This window comes from Octopus sinensis, linkage group LG20 (assembly GCF_006345805.1).
Source record: "Octopus sinensis linkage group LG20, ASM634580v1, whole genome shotgun sequence".
Lineage (NCBI taxonomy): Eukaryota > Metazoa > Mollusca > Cephalopoda > Octopoda > Octopodidae > Octopus > Octopus sinensis.
Genome location: NC_043016.1, coordinates 15,642,545 through 15,665,309, shown reverse-complemented (window position 1 = coordinate 15,665,309; position 22,765 = coordinate 15,642,545). Strand labels below are relative to the sequence as shown.

The following is a 22,765-nucleotide window of genomic DNA, read 5'->3' as shown; positions in this document are numbered from 1 at the left end:
CTTCCTCTCTCTCTCCCCCTCACCATTCTTCATGGTCTCCTCGCACCATTCCCCTTCTTCTCTCTCTTCCTCTTGCTCCTCCTCCCCCATTCCCGTCGTCCATCTGCGACGATACTTCCGTCGTAACTGCTATCCTGTCTTTTCTCGCCCGCCTTCTAAGGCCACTGGTCGACATTCTTTCTCTCTCGTCGTCCACTATAATCCAGCGTTTGCATTACTTTTTTCGTCTGGCGTAAACAGCCCTTCTTATCTTGTTCTCCTTGTCCTGTCTCTCACTGTTATATAATTTTTCAACTGTTTATATATAATTTTTTTTTTTACTGTTTATTGTTTGTACTGTCGTTACCGTCTTGCTTTTTTTACCATTTTTTACCCCTCTGCGAAAAGATCTCAGAATTTTAATTGATTTGCTTTTCGTAGGAAGGAAGTTTCTTCGAAGTATACGTCTCGCTTTTATCCTTCGAAACGTAGAGTAGATGAAACCTTAGCGACTGAAGAAGGGGATTTTTCGTTGTGCTTATTGTCCTGTATCTCTTTTTCTTTTTTGCTTGTCCTGTTCCTTGGTTTTGTCTATGTTTTTCGTCTCTCTATGTGTTCGACGTCTTTTTGGTGTCCTGTACACATATATGCGTGTATATGTACATGTAGAGGTAGGTACGTACATATATGTTTATATATATGCATATGTTCTATTTTATTAACATATATATATATATACATATATATATATATATATGTATACATGTATATGTATGTATAGTGACTGAGACCTTTGAAAATATGCTATGCTTGAGAAGACCTGGTAAGCCAAGTGAGACCATAACATGTCGCCTTTACCAAGGATGTAGCCAGCCCACTTATGCGTACCTTTCCTTCTTTGGACACTAAACTCTGCTTGCGAAGACCTGTTGAGGCAAGAGAAATCGAAATCAAACCAAATTCAATGACTGGCACCTGTGCCAGTGGAGTGCTAACGGCTCCATCCGAGCGGGATCACTAGCGAGAGGAGATGATCGTTACCAGCATTGCCTTAATGGCACTTATACCGGTGGCACGTGAACAAAACATTTGAGTGAAGTCGTTGCCGCTGGACTGGCTCCTGTGCAGGTGGCACATAAAAAACACCACTTGAGCATGGCACTTGCCAGTACTGCCATACTGACCGTCATGCCGGTGGCACAGAAAAGCACCCACTACACTCTTGGAGTGGTTGGCGTTAGGAACGGCATCCAGCTGTAGAAACCTTACCAGATCAGACTGGAGTCTGGTGCAGCCATCTGGTTTGTCAGTCCTCAGTCAAATTGTCCAACCCATGCTAGCATGGAAAGTAGACGTTAAACAATGATGATGATGATATATATGTATATATATATATATATATATATATATATATGTGTGTGTGTGTATGTGTGTATATATTATCCTCATCATCATATATATGCATATGTATGCATACATATATATGTATGTATATATATATGTGTGTGTGTGTGGAGGCGCAATGGCCAAGTGGTTAGGGCAGCGGACTCGCGGTCATAGGATCGCGGTTTCGATTCCCAGACCGGGCGTTGTGAGTGTTTATTGACCGAAGACACCTAAAAGCTCCACTCTTTCACCATAACTTTCTCTCACTCTTTCTTCTGTAGGCCTGCTCGCTTAGACAGCGGGGTGGCGTCATTTGAAGGCTAAGACAGTGCGAAGTGCATTGTGACCAGCGATGTGTAGCAACATCTGATACATCTGGTTGGTCATGGTGATGTATATATGTATATTTATATATATATATCTTTCGTTTCCTGAGCGTCCAATCACACTATACTAGTTTTCCATGCAATACCTTACCATCAGAAAAAATCGATAAAATCATGCCATTTTGGGAAATCGCGTTCAAATTCAAGATGACATATTTTCGACAATATCTTTCACAAATTGGCAGGAATTTTTCTTAAAATTCACAGCGAGCATCATGTCTGCTCCAAGGAGCTATATGGCCCTTTCTATTCCAATAGGATACTTTATTACTGGAAAAAATCAGTTAATTAAATCATATGTGGCACACATAGCAAACCGATTTGTGTATTAAACACAAACCACAGACTGACCTTTTTAACTCTCGGAACACATGTGGTAAGTATCCCAAAATGTATAAAAATGTACAAAAACGGCAAAAAAGCGGGCAGCAATGTGAGTGACAACAATGAAAAAGTCAAAAGTGACCAAACTGAACAAACGAATGGAAAAGGTTTTTTGGTGCACACGACAAAAGCGGTTTATAATAAACCAAGAGTTTGCAAGTAGCGTCCGAGGACCCTTAGGGTACGTCAAAAATTTAAGGTAAAACGTTTGGGGTGGTAGTTATAAAGAAAGTGTTAACAAAAAAAGTATTCGAATAACAGCAGCTATTAGCAGAAGTGGCAGTGTTGGGGGTAAAGTCTCGAATGTAATTTCTTCCTGGTAGGAATTGGTTGGGTTGAATTATCGATAGTTATTTGGGAGTGAAGAGAAGACATTGCAACCTACACATGCGCCTTCGTTCCCTAGAGGGAAAGGACTAGATTGGGATTAGTCGTTGCCTACTAGGGGCTCTTATATACCCGGGCAACGCCGGGCTATGCTGCTAGTGTATATATATATATATATGTATATGTATGTATATATATGTTTGTAAAAAGCACCATCCGAAGCCAGTGCCGCCTCGACTGGCTTCCGTGCAGGTGGCATGTAAAATGCACCAATCCGACCGTGGCCGATGCCAGCCTCGCCTGGCTCCAGTGCAGGTGGCACGTAAAAAGCACCCACTACACTCACGGAGTGGTTGGCGTTAGGAAGGGCATCCAGCTGTAGAAACATTGCCAGATAAGACCGGAGCCTGGGGCAGCCTTCTGGCTTACCAGATCCCCGGTCGAACCGTCCAACCCATGCTAGCATGGAGAACGGACGTTAAACGATGATGATGATGTATATATGTATATGTATGTAGATGAATGGGTAAAATTAATGAGTAACACCCACACGATTTTCACTAAAAAAAAAAAACTCGGATTTTTTGCGTGGAATCAAGTACCCTGACCTCCTTCCTAATATGCTGCAAATCCCATATTTTGGTTCGGAATTGGTCCGGAACGGATTCCCCCCACGGAATTTTCACACAAAAAAAAAAACTCGGATTGTTTGCGTGAAATCAAGTACCCTGACCTCCTTCCTAATATGCTGTAAATCCCATATTTTAGTTCGGAAGGGAGCCCTCCCCCCCCCGGAATTTTCACTAAGGAAAAATAATTTTTTAAAAATTCGGATTTTTTGCGTGGAATCAAGTACTCTGACCTCCTTACCCTATTATACTGCAAATCTCTTATTTTGGTTTGGAAAAGGGGGTGGCGAATTGGATTTTTTTTTCTTTTTGTTGGTTGAATTCCTGTGACATGCTAACATAACCCATCCCAACAAGGTAGAAAACCCTTTTTGCGGTTCGAAAAATGGAGTGGGGTGAGGTGGAAGCCTCGGAAGTTTCACTCACTCCCAGCATTTTACAGAAATAAAATTTCCTGGGTGTGAATTATATGGTTTGTTATTAAATATACATAGAAATTGTGTATAATTGGTGTATTCGCGTCTGTGTGCGCGCACACAACAATTTCAATGATTTATACGAATAAACAGAAAGTACAGAAATATATGTTCTACATACCTGTTATATATGTCCTTCATTTTTGCATCCGTGAAGTTTTTGAGATGACAGAAAAGCTATTGATGATGCACCACTAAAAGATTTGGGAATGGGGCTAATGCAAATTCACACCTCCCCTTCAGAAATGTTTTTTCTGAAAAAGTTTATTCTGACATATAAAACCTAGGACTCCAAATAAACTTTTTCAGAAAAATGCATTTTTTCTAGGAGAGGTGCAAATCTACATTAGCACCCCTGGAATTGCAAATAAGCAATTACGACAGGTCAGCAAATGTCGCATTCTAATTTTCGTTTCTGATCTCTCTCAACACTCTCTGCCCCCTCTCTTTCTCTCTTTCTCAAAGTTTTACAGCTTCATACTAACGTTTTAAGAAAAAACAAAAACAAAAGTTTTCTGCGCCCAAACTAATTTTTGTGTCAGTGGAGGCGGGGTGGGGAGACAAATGAACGATGTCTCATTCTCTGCTATATATATATATATATATATAATGAACCATTTCTTAAACATACACGATATAGTCTATAAATTTGGGATGTTTTTGAAAGATAATATATTTTATCATCAGAATATATATACTTTCTCACACTACAATTAAGATATATTTATTTTAAATCGTTCATCTTTCTCCCCCAACAACAAAAATTAGTTTGAGCCCTTCCTAACGCCAACCACTATCCCCAACAGAGATTTAGTGTCCAGTGAAGGGAGGTTAGCATGGGTGACATTCGACAAATTTGGTTGAATTTCGATTTCACTTACCTCAACAGGTCTTCGCAAGCAGAGTTTGGCGTCCAAAGAAAGAAAGGTATGCATAAGTGGGCTGGTTACACCCCTGGTATAGTCCATGAGGTTATGGTCTCAATTGTCCTACTGGGTCTTCTCACGCACAGCACATTTCCAAAGGTCTCAGTCACTAGTCATTGCTTCGGTGAGGCCTAATGTTTGAAGATCATGCCTCACCACCTCATCCCAAGTCTTCATGGGTCTATCTATTCCACAGGTTCCCTCAACCACTAGGGTGTGGGACTTTTTCACACAGCTATCTTCATCCATTCTCGCCACATGACCATACCAGTGCAGACGTCTCTCTTGCACACCACAACTGATGCTTCTTAGGTCCAACTTTTCTCTCAAGGTACTTACACTCTGTCGAGTATGAACACTGACATTACACATCCATCAGAGCATACTGGATTCATTTCTCATATATATGTATATGTATATAAATATGTATATATATATGTATATGTATGTAAATATGTATATATATATGTATATGTATGTAAATATGTATATATATATATGTGTGTATATGTATGTAAATATGTATATATATGTATATTTATATATGTATATATATATATGTATGTATGTATATTGTTGTATTTCGGAATGGTCATTTTGCCAGTTTAGCAATAAAAACACCACACACTATATTTGGTGTTACTTTGCTTCAGTGTTATTTATTTTTTACATTAAACTTAATCTTAATTTCGGCCAGAGTTCTTTCGTCACACTCCTGTGACCACATCAGTGTCCTTTGCATTCTTCTTTCTTATTTGTGTGTCAGCCATTTTGTATTCCTATAGTATGTGTCTTCATTTGCGCATGCGTATGACTCTATGTGCGTCTATGCTTAGTTAGTGTGTGGGGGATATCTGTAATATTTGTATCTCCTGTTTATATACTCCAAATATATAGTGCGTGTGTTTTTATTGGCTAAACTGGCAAAATAACCATTCCGAAATACAACAATATCTGTTTCAACACACGACTTCACATAAAAAATCTTGCAAAACAAATATATAAACGTATGTATGTATATATATGTATATATATATGTATATATATGTATATATATATGTATGCATGTATATATGTATGTATGTATATATATATATGTATGCATGCATGTATGTATATATATATATATGTATGCATGTATGTATATATATATATGTATGTATATGTATATATGTATGTATATATATATATATATATATATGTGCACCTGCCCTCCCACCTCCTCCACCAGTACAGGAAGTCCTAAATTTTCTCTTCCTTGTTGTCTCCCATGTACACTACAAAGTCTTATGCCACCCCCACCTCCTTCCATAAAAGCTAGTGGTCATTCATTGCAAGATATGTTATTGTAGTGTACGCGGTTTGAATTTGAGTTTTATTGTTTGTCTATGAATCCTGCCAAACGCGAGTTTTCTTTTCAGGTTCATGATGCTACTAGGGCCAATACCTCCCACACTCTCGGGGTTGGCACCTCAACGTTGGCACACTGAAAGGCAGATCTGGCGAGATCATTGAATTGCTTGAACGGAGGTGTGTCGATATATGCTGTATTCAAGAAGTGAGGTGGAGAGGAGGTTCTGCTAGGTTCCTCACAGGCAAAGGACGGAGGTACAAGATTTTCTGGGCTGGGAATACTGATGGGGTCGGGGGTGTGGGTATACTTATCGCCGAAAAATGGGTAGATAAGGTAATTGAGGTAGTCAGAGTATGTGACAGAATACTTAAGATTAGATTAGTGCTCCATCATAGTTTAGCAACTATTATATCGGCCTATGCCCCTCAGCCAGGGCTACCCGATGGACAGAAAGATCGTTTCTATGACACCCTACTGCAGACCACCTCATTGACGAATGACAGGGACCTTCTCTTTGTGGCTGGTGACTTCAATGGACATGTTGGACGATATGCTGGGGGCTTCCATGGAGGCTATGGTTATGGTTCCCGCAATGAGGAGGGAACCAGGCTGCTGTAGTTCTGCGATGCGAATAGTCTTATGGTTTGCAACACTAACTCCAGGAAACCGACAAGCCACCTGGTCACCTACCGATCAGGCCGGCATACTAGCCAAATCGACTACATCCTTGCCAGAAAAATTGAAAGATGGCTGCTTATAAATGCCAAAACCTTCCCAGGCGAAGAATGTACCCCACAACATAGACTGGTAGTTAGTGACTTTAGGATCAGGACGACTAGAAGACGACCAACATGGAGAAGAAGGGTCTGGAAGCTTAAAGACCCTGTGAATGGACAGAGATTTAGAGACATTTTACTTGAAGCCTTTGACGAAATAGAAGGGGGTATAGCTACACATGGGGTAGAAGACAACTGGACGCTTCTAAGGGACAACCTGCTGAAAGCCACTGACCAGATCTGTGGCTGGTGCAAAGTCCCCTCCTAACCCAAAATAACGTGGTGGTGGAACAATATTGTTGACAGGGCTATTAGAGAAAAGAAACAGGCTTGGAAGGACTGGAAGAACGGTGGTAGCAGGGAAGTGTATCAGACTGTCAGAAGGGAAGCTAGGAGGCAGGTGTATTTAGCCAGAGGGGAAGCAGATAAGAAAAAATTTGCCAATGTCCTGCGCCGGGAGGATGAAGACTTGAGGTATTTCATGTTGCAAGACAGTGTGTGAGAGAGAATCGTGAATGATAGGAGAGAAATGTGGTGCAGGATGACGGTTCACTTGCGCTAAATGAGGATGCAAAGAGAGAGGTTTGGAGACACCATTATGAAAGGTTGCTGAATGAGGAAAAGGAATGGGATAAAGAGAGTCTGCCCAATGTCGACCCAACATGAAAGCGGACGCTAAATGATGATGATGATGATGATGTATGTGTATATATATATGTATGTATATATATATATATATATTATATGTATGTATATTATATATATAATATATATGTATGTATATGTATATATATATATAATATATATATATGTATGATATATATATATATATATATATATATATATGTATACATCTATATATATGTATATATATATGTAATATATATTCATTTTCATCATTTTATCTAGTTTCAGCTCACGAGCTGTGGCCATGCTGGGGCACCGCCATTCAGTGTTGCTACATGATTTACTTCATGAATGCTTTTTAGCATTGACATTTGGTGCATGAGAGGTTTGATGCAGCTCCTCATCTGCACCTCCTGCCGTGAAGTTGGTTCATCTGGGATACCTAACAGGAAGAGGTCCAGCTTTATTAAAGACATCTGCATCCACCCCATGCAGGTCTCTCAGGTCCCTCGGGAGGATATTGAAGAGCTGTGGACCTCTGAAGCCCAGGCTATCACAGTATCTTGTCCTACATCTTGATGGCATATTTGGAGTCCTTGGCACTATGCAGTGGCGCCCAGTTCTAGTATTTGTGTAACTCTTGATGCCAAAGTTTGGGACAAGTCCTTCCAGGATCTTCCAGATGTATATTATGGAATATCTTTCTCGCCTACGCTCTAAGAAATAGAGTCTTAATCTCTTGAGTCTTTCCCAGTAGCTTATATGCTGCACAGAGGCTATCTTCTTCGTGTAGCTTCATTGGATCGCCTCAAGTTCTGTGATCAATTTGACACTGGTTGGTGACCATAGCTGAGAGCAATAGTCAAAGTGGCTTAGGACAAGTGTCCTCCAGAGGACCATCATGGTTTCCTGGTCTCTTGTTCTAAAGGTTCTAAGAATCCATCCGATCAGCCGCCTAATTCATTGCCAATTTAGCACATGCACATGAAAGGTTGCATCATCACTCATGTAAATACCCAGGTCTCGCACTGATTGTGCCTCTGGGATTGCAATCCCTCAAGGCCAGTGTATTTATTGGGTATTGCATTTAGTTTTGCATGCTGATAGCATAAAGCTTGAAACTTTTCAGCCCACTTGTAGAGTCCTGTAACTTTACATCCCCCCTCCCTTACCCATGTCTTCAACTTTATATCGTAAATAAGAACGCCCCTTCCCCATCCATGATTTTAGCTTATAGTCTTCATAGATACAGTGGTTTTGCATGCGAACTAGATTGCGTATGCATATGTGTACATGCATTTGTGTGTATATTTTAGCTTTATATTTATACGTCTGTATATGTATGTGGTTTGCACGCATCTATCTGTGTATGTTGATGTATATATGTATAGTTTATTATGAATATGTACTGCCGTGTAATATTTTAATGCATTTTAAGATTTTAATTTTAATTTCCATGTATTAATTATATTTCCTTTATTAATGACAATATGTATTTTATTCAATGTAAGGTTTTTCCTCGAATTTTATAATTTTTATATATATATATATATATATATACTCTTTTACTTGTTTCAGTCATTTTGACTGCGGCCATGCTGGAGCACCGCCTTTTATATATATATTTTTTGAGCTCATTTTTGTTTATCGCTCGAAAATTGACCATTATTTTGTAAAGGACCAATCAAACAAGTCCATTTTTAAAGGTGTAGCGTTTATACTAGTCTGGATAGAATTGACATATCGGTTCTATTCTAGCAAAAACTGTCCGATGAACGGCCACGGGAAACTCAGAGTAACAGGTTTTGTTGAATTTTCTGCTGCTTTAAATAAAGTATATTTATATATATATATATATATATATATACGACAGGTTTCTTCAGTTTCCGTCTACCAAATCCACTCACAAGGCATTGGTTGGCCCGGGGCTATAGCAGAAGACACTTGCCCAAGATGCCACGCAGTGGGACTGAACCCGGAACCATGTGGTTGGTTAGCAAGCTACTTACCACACAGACACTCCTGCGCCTATGTTGTGCATTAATATTTTTAAGTTCTTTAAGTATGTCCTCATTTGTAGTTTTATCCGAGGTATTAGTCTTCTGCGGCATTTTCGGTCTCACGTCTTTTATATATAGGTGAGAAAGTTGGTGTGTGAAAGCACGTGGTTGAATATATAGAAAATACTAAAAAGTAAAAAAACTACAGAAGGCTTGTTTTAAAAGGTTAAAAAATATATATTTGAGTCATTGTGTCTGAAGAATGTTATAACTATGTCATTGTATGAAAAAAATTTATAACATTCTTCTGACATAATGACTCAAATATATATTTTTTAACCTTTTAAAACAAGCCTTCTGTAGTTTTTTTACTTTTTAGTATTTTCTATATATATATATATATATATATATATAGGTGAGAAAGTTGGTGTGTGAAAGCACGTGGTTGAATATATAGAAAATAGTAAAAAGTGAAAAAACTACAGAAAGCTTGTTTTAAAAGGTTAAAAAATATATTTGAGTCATTATGTCAGAAGAATGTTATAAATTTTTTTCATACAGTGACATAGAAACTTTGAGAAAAGTTCAACACAACAACACACCTTCCCCGAAAATACTGCCTTACATATCCACATACAACCCCAGAAACAAGGAAGCCTTCACCATCATCACCCAGAATTTACCAATACTTCATAAGGACCCCAAATTAAAGGAAATTCTAAACATACATAAAATCATTAAAAGCTAAATCACTTAAAAAGATTCTCACAAAGGCAAAATTGCTTTCTGAAATTACGGATGCAAAAGTTAAAAAATGTGGTAGACCAACCTGTGCAACATGCCCAAACCTTCTAGAAGGATCAGAATTCCTCTTCAAAGAGGGACAAAAATTCAAGATCAAATCTAATTTTACTTGTGCTTCTGAAAACATAATTTATGCCATAAGAAGCTCAGGCTGCCACCAAAACTACGTGGGATCCATGGGACTATCACTCAGACGTAGGTGCACTCTGCATCGACAACAGATTGCATTCCCAGAATACAGAATGATACCCTTTAGTGAACATATTGAGAAATGCGCAAAACAACTACTACCACAATTTTTAATCTTTCCATTTTATCAATGTGCTATTGATATATATATATACATATTAGACTAAACAAGGAAACATTCTTCATTGAAAAATATAAGCCCAAACTTAACCACTCTAACATTCTTATACAGAGAAATTCACCCCATTAAATAATGGGAAAAGAAATATAAAGCGATTATCTCCCTTATACCGGAAAAAATCGCTTATTACCTCCCCCTACCTGGAACTCTTCTTTGCACTTCATAACGAAGACATAACACGATGTTTTGAGAAATTTGAAAAGTTAACACGAAACCGGTAATTTCTTCAAAAACTATGTCACTGTATGAAAAAATTTTATAACATTCTTCTGACATAATGACTCAAATATATTTTTTAACCTTTTAAAACAAGCCTTCTGTAGTTTTTTCACTTTTTACTATTTTCTATATATATACAGTCCAACCCATGCTAGCATGGAAAGCAGACGTTAAATGATGATGATATATATATATATGTGTGTGTGTATTTACATATATATGTGTATATATATATGTATACATATGTTATATATATACACATATATAACATATATATATACATATACACATATATACAAATATATGTATACACACACACACACACATATTTGTGTGTGTGCATATATATATATGTTTATATGTATATATTTATATATATGCATATATATACTAGCTTCGAAAGCTAGTATATAGCTTTTAAGCAACTAACCCCGAACAGGAAGATCTGCAAACAAATCTCAGACTTGTTTTGGAGAATTTGTTGCAATTGCTTCGTCCAGAGTCATATCCCAATGATGATCATATTCGTCGCAAAAAGTCAACTAAAAATAAAATCTCCTAAAACAATCGCAGTAATGAAAACATAGGAATCCAAAATTTCAGTATTGCAGGTCCAGATTTGGCCCAGAATGTTTTTAATTTACTTACAGAGTTAACCTTCAGATTATAAAAATTGCTATTGTACTAAAAAACTTGTTACAAAAAGTCAAGTAAAAATATTGCCAAAAACAATCACAGTAAGGAAAACTTGGGAATCCAAAATTCCAGAACTATGGGTCTGGATTTGGCCTGGAATGTTTTTAATTTATTCACAGAGTCAGCCTGATTCCAAAATGGTATGACATGTTGGGCTACAGCCTCAAGGAGTAAAGTTGGAAAAGTGTGACGCAGTGACACATTGACACTCACATTTATTATCATCAATAATATTAATATGCTAACTTTTTATTTTTGTATGTACCTGTTGTGTGGGTCACATTTACTTCAAAGAAGTGGCAAAGCGAGAGAGAAGAGAACAGAGAGGAAGTAAGAAAAAGAGAGAGAAAGAGAGAGAGTGAAAAAGACAGTGAATGCTGATGGCGTTTGTTTCATGTTTTTAAATGTTTATCACATCGGAAGAGAAGTAGATACATAAATACATAAACACATTGTTAAATCAAAATCAGGAGAGAAGAGGGACACAAAGGAAGAGAAAGTGAGTGAGACAGTAAATACATAAATCCAAAGAAAAGTTCATATATAGATACATAGACACAGCAAATATTGGATGTCAATTTCACTTTTCATTACCACACAAGTATAAAATTAACTCACAAATGGTGAGTACTCCACATCATCATCATCATCACATCGTTTAGCGTCCGTTTTCCATGGCTAGCATGGGTTGGACGGTTCTACTGGGGTCTGTGAAGCCAGAAGGCTCATCAGGCCCAGTCAAATCTGGCAGTGTTTCTACGGCTGGATGCCTTCCTAACGCCAACCACTCCGTGAGTGTAGTGGGTGTTTTTTACCGTGCCACCTGCACTGGTGCCAGACAGAGCTGGCAAACGGCCACGAACGGATGGTGCTTTTATGTGCCACCGGCACGAGGGCCAGGCGAGGCATGCATAACATAACAAAGTTGTCGGGAAGATTCAGCCTCACACAGAATAAGACAAGGGTGGCCCCTTTGAATTACAGCTACGACTCGAGACGTATATATATGTATGTATTTGTGTGTGTGTATAGTATAGGTTAGTTAAAACTTATTTGCAATAAGTGTTGTGTGGTGGAAATAAACACAATTATCAAACTTTCATTCATAAATCCATTTATTATTTCATTCTTTTGCATTTCAATTTGTACCCAGAAATTTTCAACAAATGCACACCTGAAGAAATGGAAAAATAAGTAATTTTAGCTCCTAAAAATTCTGTCTTGCAATAAATGAAAAAGTTCCTAATATTATACCAGAGGCCCTTAAAACGTACTTAAACACAGATCCAGTTGTCCTGCAATAATGAAGAGGAGGTTCAGAACTATCCATTTGAATTCATAAATTCACTCATTGAGTATGCCTCCTCATTACCTCAACTTAAAAGTAGGGCTATTGTAATGCTGCCAAGAAATCTTTCGATCAGTCAAGGATTATGTAATGGAACTCGCATGAAAGTGCAAAGACTTCATGAACATTGTGTAGAGGCATCATTGGTAACAGGCTCCAACAGAGGTCGTACAGTTCTAATTCCCAGAATTAAACTTAGCTCAAGTGATGCAGATATTCCATTCACACTAAACAGACTTCAGCTTCCACTTTGACTTACATATTCAGTGACAATGAATAAGGCTCAAGGGCAAACATTTGAAAAAAGTTGGAATACATTTGCCTCAACTGGTATTTTCTCATGGTCAATTATGTTGCATTTTCAAGAGCAGGAGCTATGAACGATATCAAAGTAAGAGTTATGACACTCAATTGGGATAACAGACAAGGACAAAAACGTGGTGTGACATAGACACAAAATATTGTCTACCATGAAGTACTGTGAGGAAGACCACCACACCAGCTGATTGATTTCAAAAGGTTACAATTCCCACTGAGATTAAGCTTTGCAATGAGCATCAACAAAGCACAGGGTCAGACATTAGTAGTGGTAGGCCTTAATTTTGCAGGCGCTGCTTTTTCTCATGGACAACTCTATTTTGGATGCTCTAGAGTTGGAAATCCAGAAAATTTACTCATCTATGCACCCAACGGTAAAACCAAAAATACTGTGTATCACGAAGCCTTGCAAGACTGAAATTTGGAACAAAGATGCCTCTCCCTCAGACAACCCTCTCTCGCCAACCTCCAACAACCTCTCCCTCCTCCAGTTGACAGTTTTTGTATATTTTTGTGATGGAAAATACACCTTTTGTGGCAGTTATAACGAAATTGCTTTCTTATATCAGAGTAATAAGGCATTTCAATGGAGCATCTTTACCCCCGGGAATTACCAGGTACACCGGCTAGTGTATACATATGTATATATATTTGTATATGTATATACGTACACTATAGTGATATCTGTTTGGTAGCTGATGATGGGAATGTATGATTGTGAGCCTATTATATCTATAGGTCTTGTTATTCTGAGTTGTCCTTCATTCTGGTGAGGTTGTGATCATGTTTATGGTGATTACATATACTGATCTTGCTTCATTGCTTTCAGGGATAATCTTATTTGACTAGGATAATACTTAATTGATGGTGCCTAGTTTTGGAAGGTTCTGTGGCATGCATACATGCATGCATGTGCACACGCATCCACACACACACTCACACACTTGTTACAAGGGTAAAGGAGATGCCTTAGAGAGAAGTAATTACAGAGGTATTGAATTACTGGGCTAGGTTGTGAAAGTGACCAAAAGAGTCATAGCCCAGTTAATTTTTAAAAAATAGTTAACCTAGATGAAATGCAGTTTAGTTTCATACCAAGGAGATGCTCACATTATAGTCTAGCAACTGTAGAGGTATTTAATAAACAGTAAACCACTGTAGCTAGCATTTGTTGACCAGGAGAAAACCTTTGCGTTACTGGTAGTTACTATTGAATCAATAGTTACTGAGTGATGTCTAAACCATGTACAGGGATACTGTGTCAGCAAAGTGAGAATTGATAGTGAGTACAGCAATGAATTTAGTGTGCAGAGAGTTCATCAGGGTTCAGTTATCAGTCCCCTCCTATTTATCATAGTCTTCTAGGCCATAACAAAGGAATTTAAGACTGGCTGCTCATAGGAACTCTTCTGTTACTGACCTTGTTCCTATAGCTGAAGCTGTAGTAGAACAGCAATGCTACATGGTAGTGAAAATGTGAGGCTGTGAATGCAGAGGACATGGGAAAATTAGAAAGCAAGAATGCTCTGCTGGATGTGCAACATCATTGTGCATGTATGACAAAGTATGAATGTGATGAGAGAAAAACTATGTGTAGGAGGCATCAAGAGTTATACAAGCACCTGAACAGGATATCACTGCACTGTTCCAAAAGTTCCACCCATTCTGTTTAGAGTGAGGATCACATACTGCAATAGTTTATGATTCAAAGGCCTACAGCTATTTGATATATTGCCAAAACATGAGAGAGCTATATTGAGTAGGGGCAGAGGTTTTCAAGAAAAAATCTGGGACCTGCTGTCAAAATTTCCAGATGAACCTACATCATAGCAAGAAACTCAAAACAGGGCAGCAATATTGAAATCCCACCTTCACCAAAAGCCAATTACATAAGAATGGCCATTAAAAAGGTGATTACACTGGCAGTGCCCCAGCATGACCATAGCCTTTCAGTTGAAACAGAATTTGTACATAATGGCATCTATCATAATGCCCATTTTCCTTACGATAAAACTTGTTGAAAGGTGTCTAAATATTGCATAACATAATTTTGAAAATTTATTTAGTGCATCTATATACAGAAAGTAATAGAGATAATAATAGTAGAGAAATGTTTTGTACGAATATTATAAAACATTTACAGAACTTCAGTATGGTAACAAAAACAGGATGGTTAGAACAAACGGTAAGGGCTGTTAAGCCATAACGAGGTGAAGTGATGAATGCAGGAGAACAAGCTTTGACAAGAGACAGACAAAAATGCAGGGGAAGGAGAGAGAGATGGCTAGAGGTAGTAGGGGTGAATGGTGAACAAAAGTGGTGCAGTGGCAGGGGTGGGGTGTGTGATGAATGTCAGTTGAAGTGGGTCAGGTGAAAGGATATGATGACTGATAGTAAAGAGAGTGTGATAAGCAGCAGGATAAGACATACAAATGATGAAGGGACAAGAGAGAGAAATGAGAAGTGGGGCTGGGCGAATGAAGTTGGCAGGGATGTGTATGTGGGAGCAATTCTTTTCAACTGCCATTTACCAAATCCATTCACAAGCCAAAGGCTTATGAGTGGATCAAGAAAGTTGTTGATGGCACACGCCAATGGTGCCAGGCAGTGGGACTGAACCCAAAACCACATGGTTGGGAAGAAGCAAACATTTTAACTACATACCTAGGCCCATACTTTTGCCATGCCTGCACCAGATATTGTCGGTGTTGTCATCGTCATTGTCATTGCCATCATCATCATTCCTCCTCCTCCTTATCATAATCATCATCATCGTCACCACCACCACCACTACTGCCACTGCCACCACCACCACCACCATTGCCTGCTTGGGGCAGATGATATTATGTTGAGGTATGGTTTTTCTACTGCTAGCTGCATTTCCTGTCAACATCCGCCACCTGTTGCCAAGCAAGGTAATAATCCCTCTCCCCACCTATGTCTAGAACAAGGAACCACCCAGGCATGCTTTCATGGAAAATTGCAAATGACACCATCTATATAATGATGTGGCTTTTGTTTACAGTCAAGGCACACATAGATCACAATGAAGGCTAAATTTGAACTCAGTTATGTACACACAGACACACAAGGGGAGACTTGCTCTTTATTTTCCCTGCCAATTATCTATATATCTCCTGGTTACTTACTATAAATAAACGCTTCATCCAAAAGTAAATTTTGTGTTATTTGATTCTCTTTCCAAAAAATTTCCAATAGGAGATATCTTACATGATTCTCTTACATATACAATTTTGTAACTCCTATTAGCAAATTAAACATGTGTAATGGTGAATAAATAATAACAAAATATATTTACACACACACACACACACACGTATGTGGTCTGATCAGTAAGTATCTGGAGAGTTGCTATAATAATGATGCTAAAGCACAGCACAGAGAGTCAAGCTGCTTGGCACAGATTGACCTCGAACTCTGCTGTGCATGCACACTAGGTTTTAATGTTCTAGATCACTTCTGTTGTTTAAGCAGTGCTTGGAAGGAAGGTGTGTAGTGTGTGATGGACACATTGACCATGGCAGAGAAAGTTGAGCAGAGAATCTCCATCGAATTTTGCCAAAAGCTTGGCGATACCTGCTCAGAGGCCTACACAAAGTTTTCAAAAACTTTCCATCATTCTTGACACAATCAAGGAGATCTTGTGCAACTGGAACCCAAGTGTCTTTTTGGTCAGCAAAAAGTAGTTTTGGCACAAACTTAGCAGACATATGTCTCTTACCCAAATCTTCAGTGATAATGGACTGAACTGAACCGTAACTAATCTGCACATCCTCTGATAGTTTATGGATGGTGATTTGTCAATTTCCCCTCACAGCTGGATGCACATGTGTGATGTCGTTCTCAGTTCTGCTGGCTGTGGGTCTCCCAAAATGTTCGTCACTATCAACATTTTTTTGGCCATCTTGGAAACATCTGAACCACTCATACATTTGTATGCAGCTCATACACACCTCTCCATACACTTTCTGTAACCTTGCATAGGCCTCTGAGCAGGTATCACCATGACAACTTTCTCTGTCATGGTCAATGTGATGATCACATGCTACACACCTTCCTTCCAAGCCCTGCTTTAAACAGTAGAAGTGAGCAAGAATGTTAAAACTTAATTCGCATGCACAGCAGAGTTTAAGGTTAATCTGTGCCATGTAGCTTTACTCTGCATGTTTTAGCTTCATTACTATAGGCAACAGTCTGGATACTTATTGATCAGACTTCATAGATATATATATATATCATCATCATCATCATCATCGTTTAACATCCGCGGACTAGATGGCTGCACCAGACTCCAATCCTATCTGGCAGAGTTTCTATGGCTGGATGCCCTTCCTAACGCCAACTACTCCGAGAGGGTAGTTGGTGCTTTTATGTGCCACCTGCACAGGAGCCAGTCCAGCGGCACTGGCAACGACCTTGCTCGAATGTTTTTTCACGTGCCACCAGCACAAGTGCCAGTAAGGCGATGCAGTTAACAATCACGCTTGAATGGTGTTTTTTATGTTCCACTGGCATGGATGCCTGCTTGCTGCTCTGGCAATGATCACATTCATATGGTACTCTAAGCGCGCCACTAGCACGGATGCCAGTCATTGAATTTGATTTCGATTTCACTTGCCTCAACAGGTATTTGCAAGGAGAGTTTGCATGTGTGTGTGAAGGGGCATGGCTTAGTGGTGTTGTACTTACGATTGTGAGATTGTGGGTTCAATTCCCATTTTGTCTAGCTCTGTGATCATTTCGACTACTGACATATGATGCCCAGTTGTACCTGTACAGGTAATGTCGATTTGATGGAATGGGTGAGCTTACGTCTACAAAATATTTGATCACTATAAACGAATTATCTGTATGGTCATTCAGGAAGAAATTGTTGAACCCTTATATATCATCTAACGATGGGAGAGTGTCGATTATATATATACATATTCATATATATATATATACATATTCATATATATATATATATATATATATATAATATATATATATATATATATATATAATATATATATATATATGTATATATGTATGTATATATATATATTTAACCCCTGGACCATTGGGTATCACTACTGAGATGATTGAAATATCAGGTGATGTGTGATACAACCTAGTCACCTGTATAGTTAATCAGGTTATTCAGGAAGGCGTCATCTCCAAAGACTGGTGTAGCAGTATTATAGTCAGCTGCTACAAGGGTAAAGGTAATGCTTTAGATAGGAACAACCACAGAGGTATCAAACTGCTAGACAAAGTCAAGAAAATAACAGAGAGAGTTATATCTCAACTAATTAGGGATAGAATTAAACTGGATGAGATGCAGTTTGGTTTTGTTCCTGGAAGAAGTACCACAGATACCATCTTCATAGTGAGACAGTAGCAAGGAAAGCACTTCACCAAAAGTAAGCCATTGTCAATCTGGAGAAAGCTTTCGACAAGGTTCCCCGCTCTCTTATTTGGTTAGAGTAGTTCAAGCCATGTACAGTGATGCTGTCAGTAAGGTGAGAGTTGGCCTTGAATACAGGATGAATTTAACGTACAAGTTGGAGTACGCCAGGGATCAGTTCTTAGTCCACTCTTATTCATCATAGTTCTCCAGGCCATAACAGATGAGTTCTAAACTGGATGGCCATGGGAACAATTATATGCTGATGATCTTGCTCTTATTGCAGAATCTGAAGCAGAATTGGAAAAGAAGTTTCGGGTTTGGGAGCAAAACCTGGAACCAAAGGGCCTTAAAGTTAACTAAGCTAAGACTAAAGTTGCTCTTAGCAAGAAAGGAGATAAGGCTTTCATTCTGGCTGGCAAATGGCTCTGTTCAATATGTAGGAAAGGAGTGGCCAAGTGTAAGCTATTGACGCATAAAAGATGCAGTGGAATTATGGGAAGATAAGGTTGCTTTCGTGTGTGGCACATGTGCAAGAACAGTAAGGACTAAGAGCATGAGGGACTTAAACTCACTCAAATGCCCAAGAGGTTCTCTTGAGGTAGTAGACAGTTTCTGCTATTTAGGTGGATAAATTAGCCAAGGTGGTGGATGCTCTGAAAGTATTGTTTCTAGAAGAAGAATAGGATGGAGGAAGTTCAGAGAACTACTACCTCTGTTGGCAACAAAAGGACTCTCTCTCTCTCTCAGAGTATAAGGTAGATTGTATGATGCTTGTGTGAGACATGGGCTCTGACTGCGGAGGACATGCGTAGGCTGGAGAGCAATGAAGGTAGTATGCTCCGTTGGATTTGCAACATCACTGTGCATGTCTAACAGAGTACAACTGTGTTGAGAGAAAAGTTAGGCATAAGAAGGATTAAATGGGGTCTGCAGGAGAGGAGAATGTGTTGGATGGACATGTGATGAAGACGGCTGTATACAGAAGTGCTGGTCACTGAAAGTGGATGGCACCTGTGGAAGAGGAAGACCCAGGAAGGCAAGGGATGAAGTGGTGAGGACGGATCTTAGAATGTAGGGGCTCATGGAGGAAATGATAGTGGACCGAGATGTTTTAGAGAAGACCTGTCCATGAAGCTGAGTGCTAGATGAGTTGTGTTCCACCCACCCTACCCAAAGAAATCAAACTACAACTCCTCTTCTAACTGCATCTTTCTCTTCCTCACGTTCCCTTTGCATAAATCACGATTGTTTTCCAATCCCTTTTCTTGCTCTCACTGCCCTGCTCACTGTATCACTGTTCCTCACACCCTATTTTTCTGACCAGGTTCCACACTCATATTCTTGTTACTTGTGAGTATACCTTGGCACTGCACCATCTCTCTTTCACCTTTGCTCTTTCCTACTCTCTCTGTCTCTCTCCTTCTCTTGTTTTTCCTCTGACTAGGTAACCAAGTATCACCTTTAAATCTGCACACTTGTTTCTGATCTCTCTCATTATCTCAATGGGTAACCATGTATCTCCCCTATAGCAAGACTGCTTCTGCCTCTCTATTTCCCTGTTACACTCTAACCATTCATCATTTGATACTGGATCACCTCCCCTCATGACCCTTCTGTTGTGGCAAGACACCTGCTTCTGTCTCTCTGTCACACTCTAACCTTTCATCCTCTGACACAAGTTCCCTTCCTCAAATGCCCTGCCCCTCTCATAATTCCTTGTCTTGTGAATTACTTGGTTACCCTGTCAGTGCTGGTGCCGTGTTAAAAGCATCCAGTCCACACTGTAATGTGGTCGGCATCTGGAAGGGCATCTAGCTGTAAAAATTTTGCCAAAACTAACATCGCCTCTGCTAGTGTCACGTAAAAAGCACAGAGTCCACTCTGCAGAGAGGTTGGTGTTAGGAAGGGCAACCATTCGTTAAATCCCTGTCAAAACAGACACAGTAGCCTAGGCTAGTTTTTCCACCTGGCCGGCTCCTGTCAACCGTCACACCCAAGCATGCATGGAAGATGGACGTTGAATGATGATGATAATGATGTTGAGGATGATGATGATGATGATGATATATATATACACATACAGGTGTGGCTGTGTTGTAAGTGACTTGCTTCTCAACTACATGATTCTCAGGTTCTGTCCCACTACATGGCACCTTGGGCAAATGTCTTCTACTATAGCTTTGGGCTGGCCAAAGCCTTGTGAATGGATTTGGTAGATGGAAACTGAAAGAAGCTTGTCATATATATATATATATGTATGTGTATATATTTGTGTGTCTGTGTTTGTCCTCTCACTATCGCTTGACAACTGATGTTGGTGTGTTTACATCCCTGTAACTTAGCAATTCAACAAAAGACACCAATAGAATAAGTACTAGACTTACAAAGAATAAGTCCTGAGGTCGAGTTGTTCATTTAAGGCAGTGCTCCAGCATAGCCGCATTCAAATGACTGAAACAAGTAAAAAAATAAAAGAGTATATATATATATATATATATATATATAAAAGGTTAGTAGAGTTAGCAGTTGGAATAACCATCTTAGGAATAAGAATATACATTTTTACTGTCGGTATAAATTACCTATGTTAACCCTGGGCATACACATGCAAGCATATTATGCTCATAGGATACAGGCAACATTGAATGCTCGAAATGAGGAATAGATAGACAGCCAACAACTGATGAATGGTTGTTTCTCTGTGTTTACTTGTCCTGTTTTCCATTTTTTTCTTGTTTATGTATTTAACTCATTCATATATGTATTTCATATTGTTTACACAGTTGGTGACGTCCTGTACCCACACACACAATTATACATAACATGGACACACACGCACACACACACATGCACATACAAGTACACACATGTTCACACATAGAGAGTAACTTACATTTACTCCACAGACACAAACCCCCAAACAACCTCATGCATACACACATACCCACACGTTATAAAGCATTTAAAAACCCTTGACTATGTGAATTGCTATGATGTTTGGGTACTTCGTAACTTAAGAGAAAGAAACTCAATAGAGCATATTTCCATCTGCAATTCTCAGCTCAGATGAAACAAAAAAGATCCATTTTTGAAAAGAATAATCACGTGTGATGAGAAATAAATTATTTACAACATGAAATGAAAAACATCCTGGGGAGAACGAGATGAGCCACCTTCAATCTCTCCAAAAGCTGGTCTGTATCCCCAAAAAGTGATGCCCTGTATCTGGTGGGATTGGAACAGTATTGTGTATTATGAGCTACTTCACAAAATCAGACGTTAAATTCAAACTGTTATTGTTCCCAATCAGACTGATTAAAGGAGGCAATTGACGAAAAAAACGTCCAGAATTGACCAACTGAAAGGGTGTCATCTTACAATGCTAGATTGCACATTTCTTAGCAGACTAGGCATGTCTTCCTGGGTCTACCTCTTTCACAGCTTCCTTCCACAGTTAAAGATTAGCACTTCTTTACACAGCTCTCTTTGTCCATATGCATCATATGACCATACCAGCATATATATATATATATATATATGCTTAGCATAATTTCTTATGCTCAAACTGGGCTAACCCTTAAATTATGGGCATCAAACTAGAAAAACTTTAATATATAATAATTATCATAGATAAATTGCTTGTATCAGAACTTGTACAACCTATATTTCTTTAAGTGCAATGTGCATCCTTTTCCATCTTATTACAAGGTTCTGGACTTGAGACAGCTAGGGAGTTACAGTGTACTTAAGTTTCTATCCATTAGTTATAATAAATAAGATTTGAAACCATAATCTCAGGAACAAGTCATATTTATTTCTTGGACACCTGGGGCAAGCAAAGTGTAGTTTAAACTACACTACCTGTCTACATGTAACTTGAGAGTGTTACTACAACAGAGGTACATCACACATCCACTGGACCTCTGGTAAAAATATGTAGCACTAAGTCTAGGCTGAGCAATGACATAAGTTGATTTGTTTGTTTGTATTTAAGTTGTTGTGCAAGATAGGGTTAGGGACTCCATGTAAATTTCAACATTTTTTAGTTATCTCTTCTTAGAATTTAAGTCTTTGATCAATAACCAGGACATTTCAGTGTTAAATAGGATAAAGTTTAAAATGGGGTTGAACATTGGAAATAGATCCTCCAAACTGGGATGTATGACAAGCCTATGTGTTTGTGTGTGTGTGTGTGTGAGTTTATCAGTCAAGAGGCTCTGAAGACCCGAAATCAAATGTTTAACCAGTTTTCTGTTTAATATTTTTCTAATACCATGATATATCTTCATAGAGACATCTTAAGTTATTTTAAAGCTTTTAAAAAACAAAAAACAAAAATAAATTTAA

General features: G+C 38.7%; 1 long non-coding RNA gene across 1 annotated transcript; it reads right to left on the bottom strand.

The window, feature by feature from the left end:
• Positions 1–13,497: 13,497 nt before the first annotated feature.
• LOC118767295 lies at positions 13,498–21,292 on the bottom strand. The gene is made up of 3 exons (XR_005003201.1): positions 21,282–21,292; positions 20,592–20,596; positions 13,498–13,677 (listed from the first exon to the last, which is right to left on the bottom strand). It is a non-coding gene; the product is annotated as an uncharacterized LOC118767295 (long non-coding RNA).
• Positions 21,293–22,765: the final 1,473 nt, after the last annotated feature.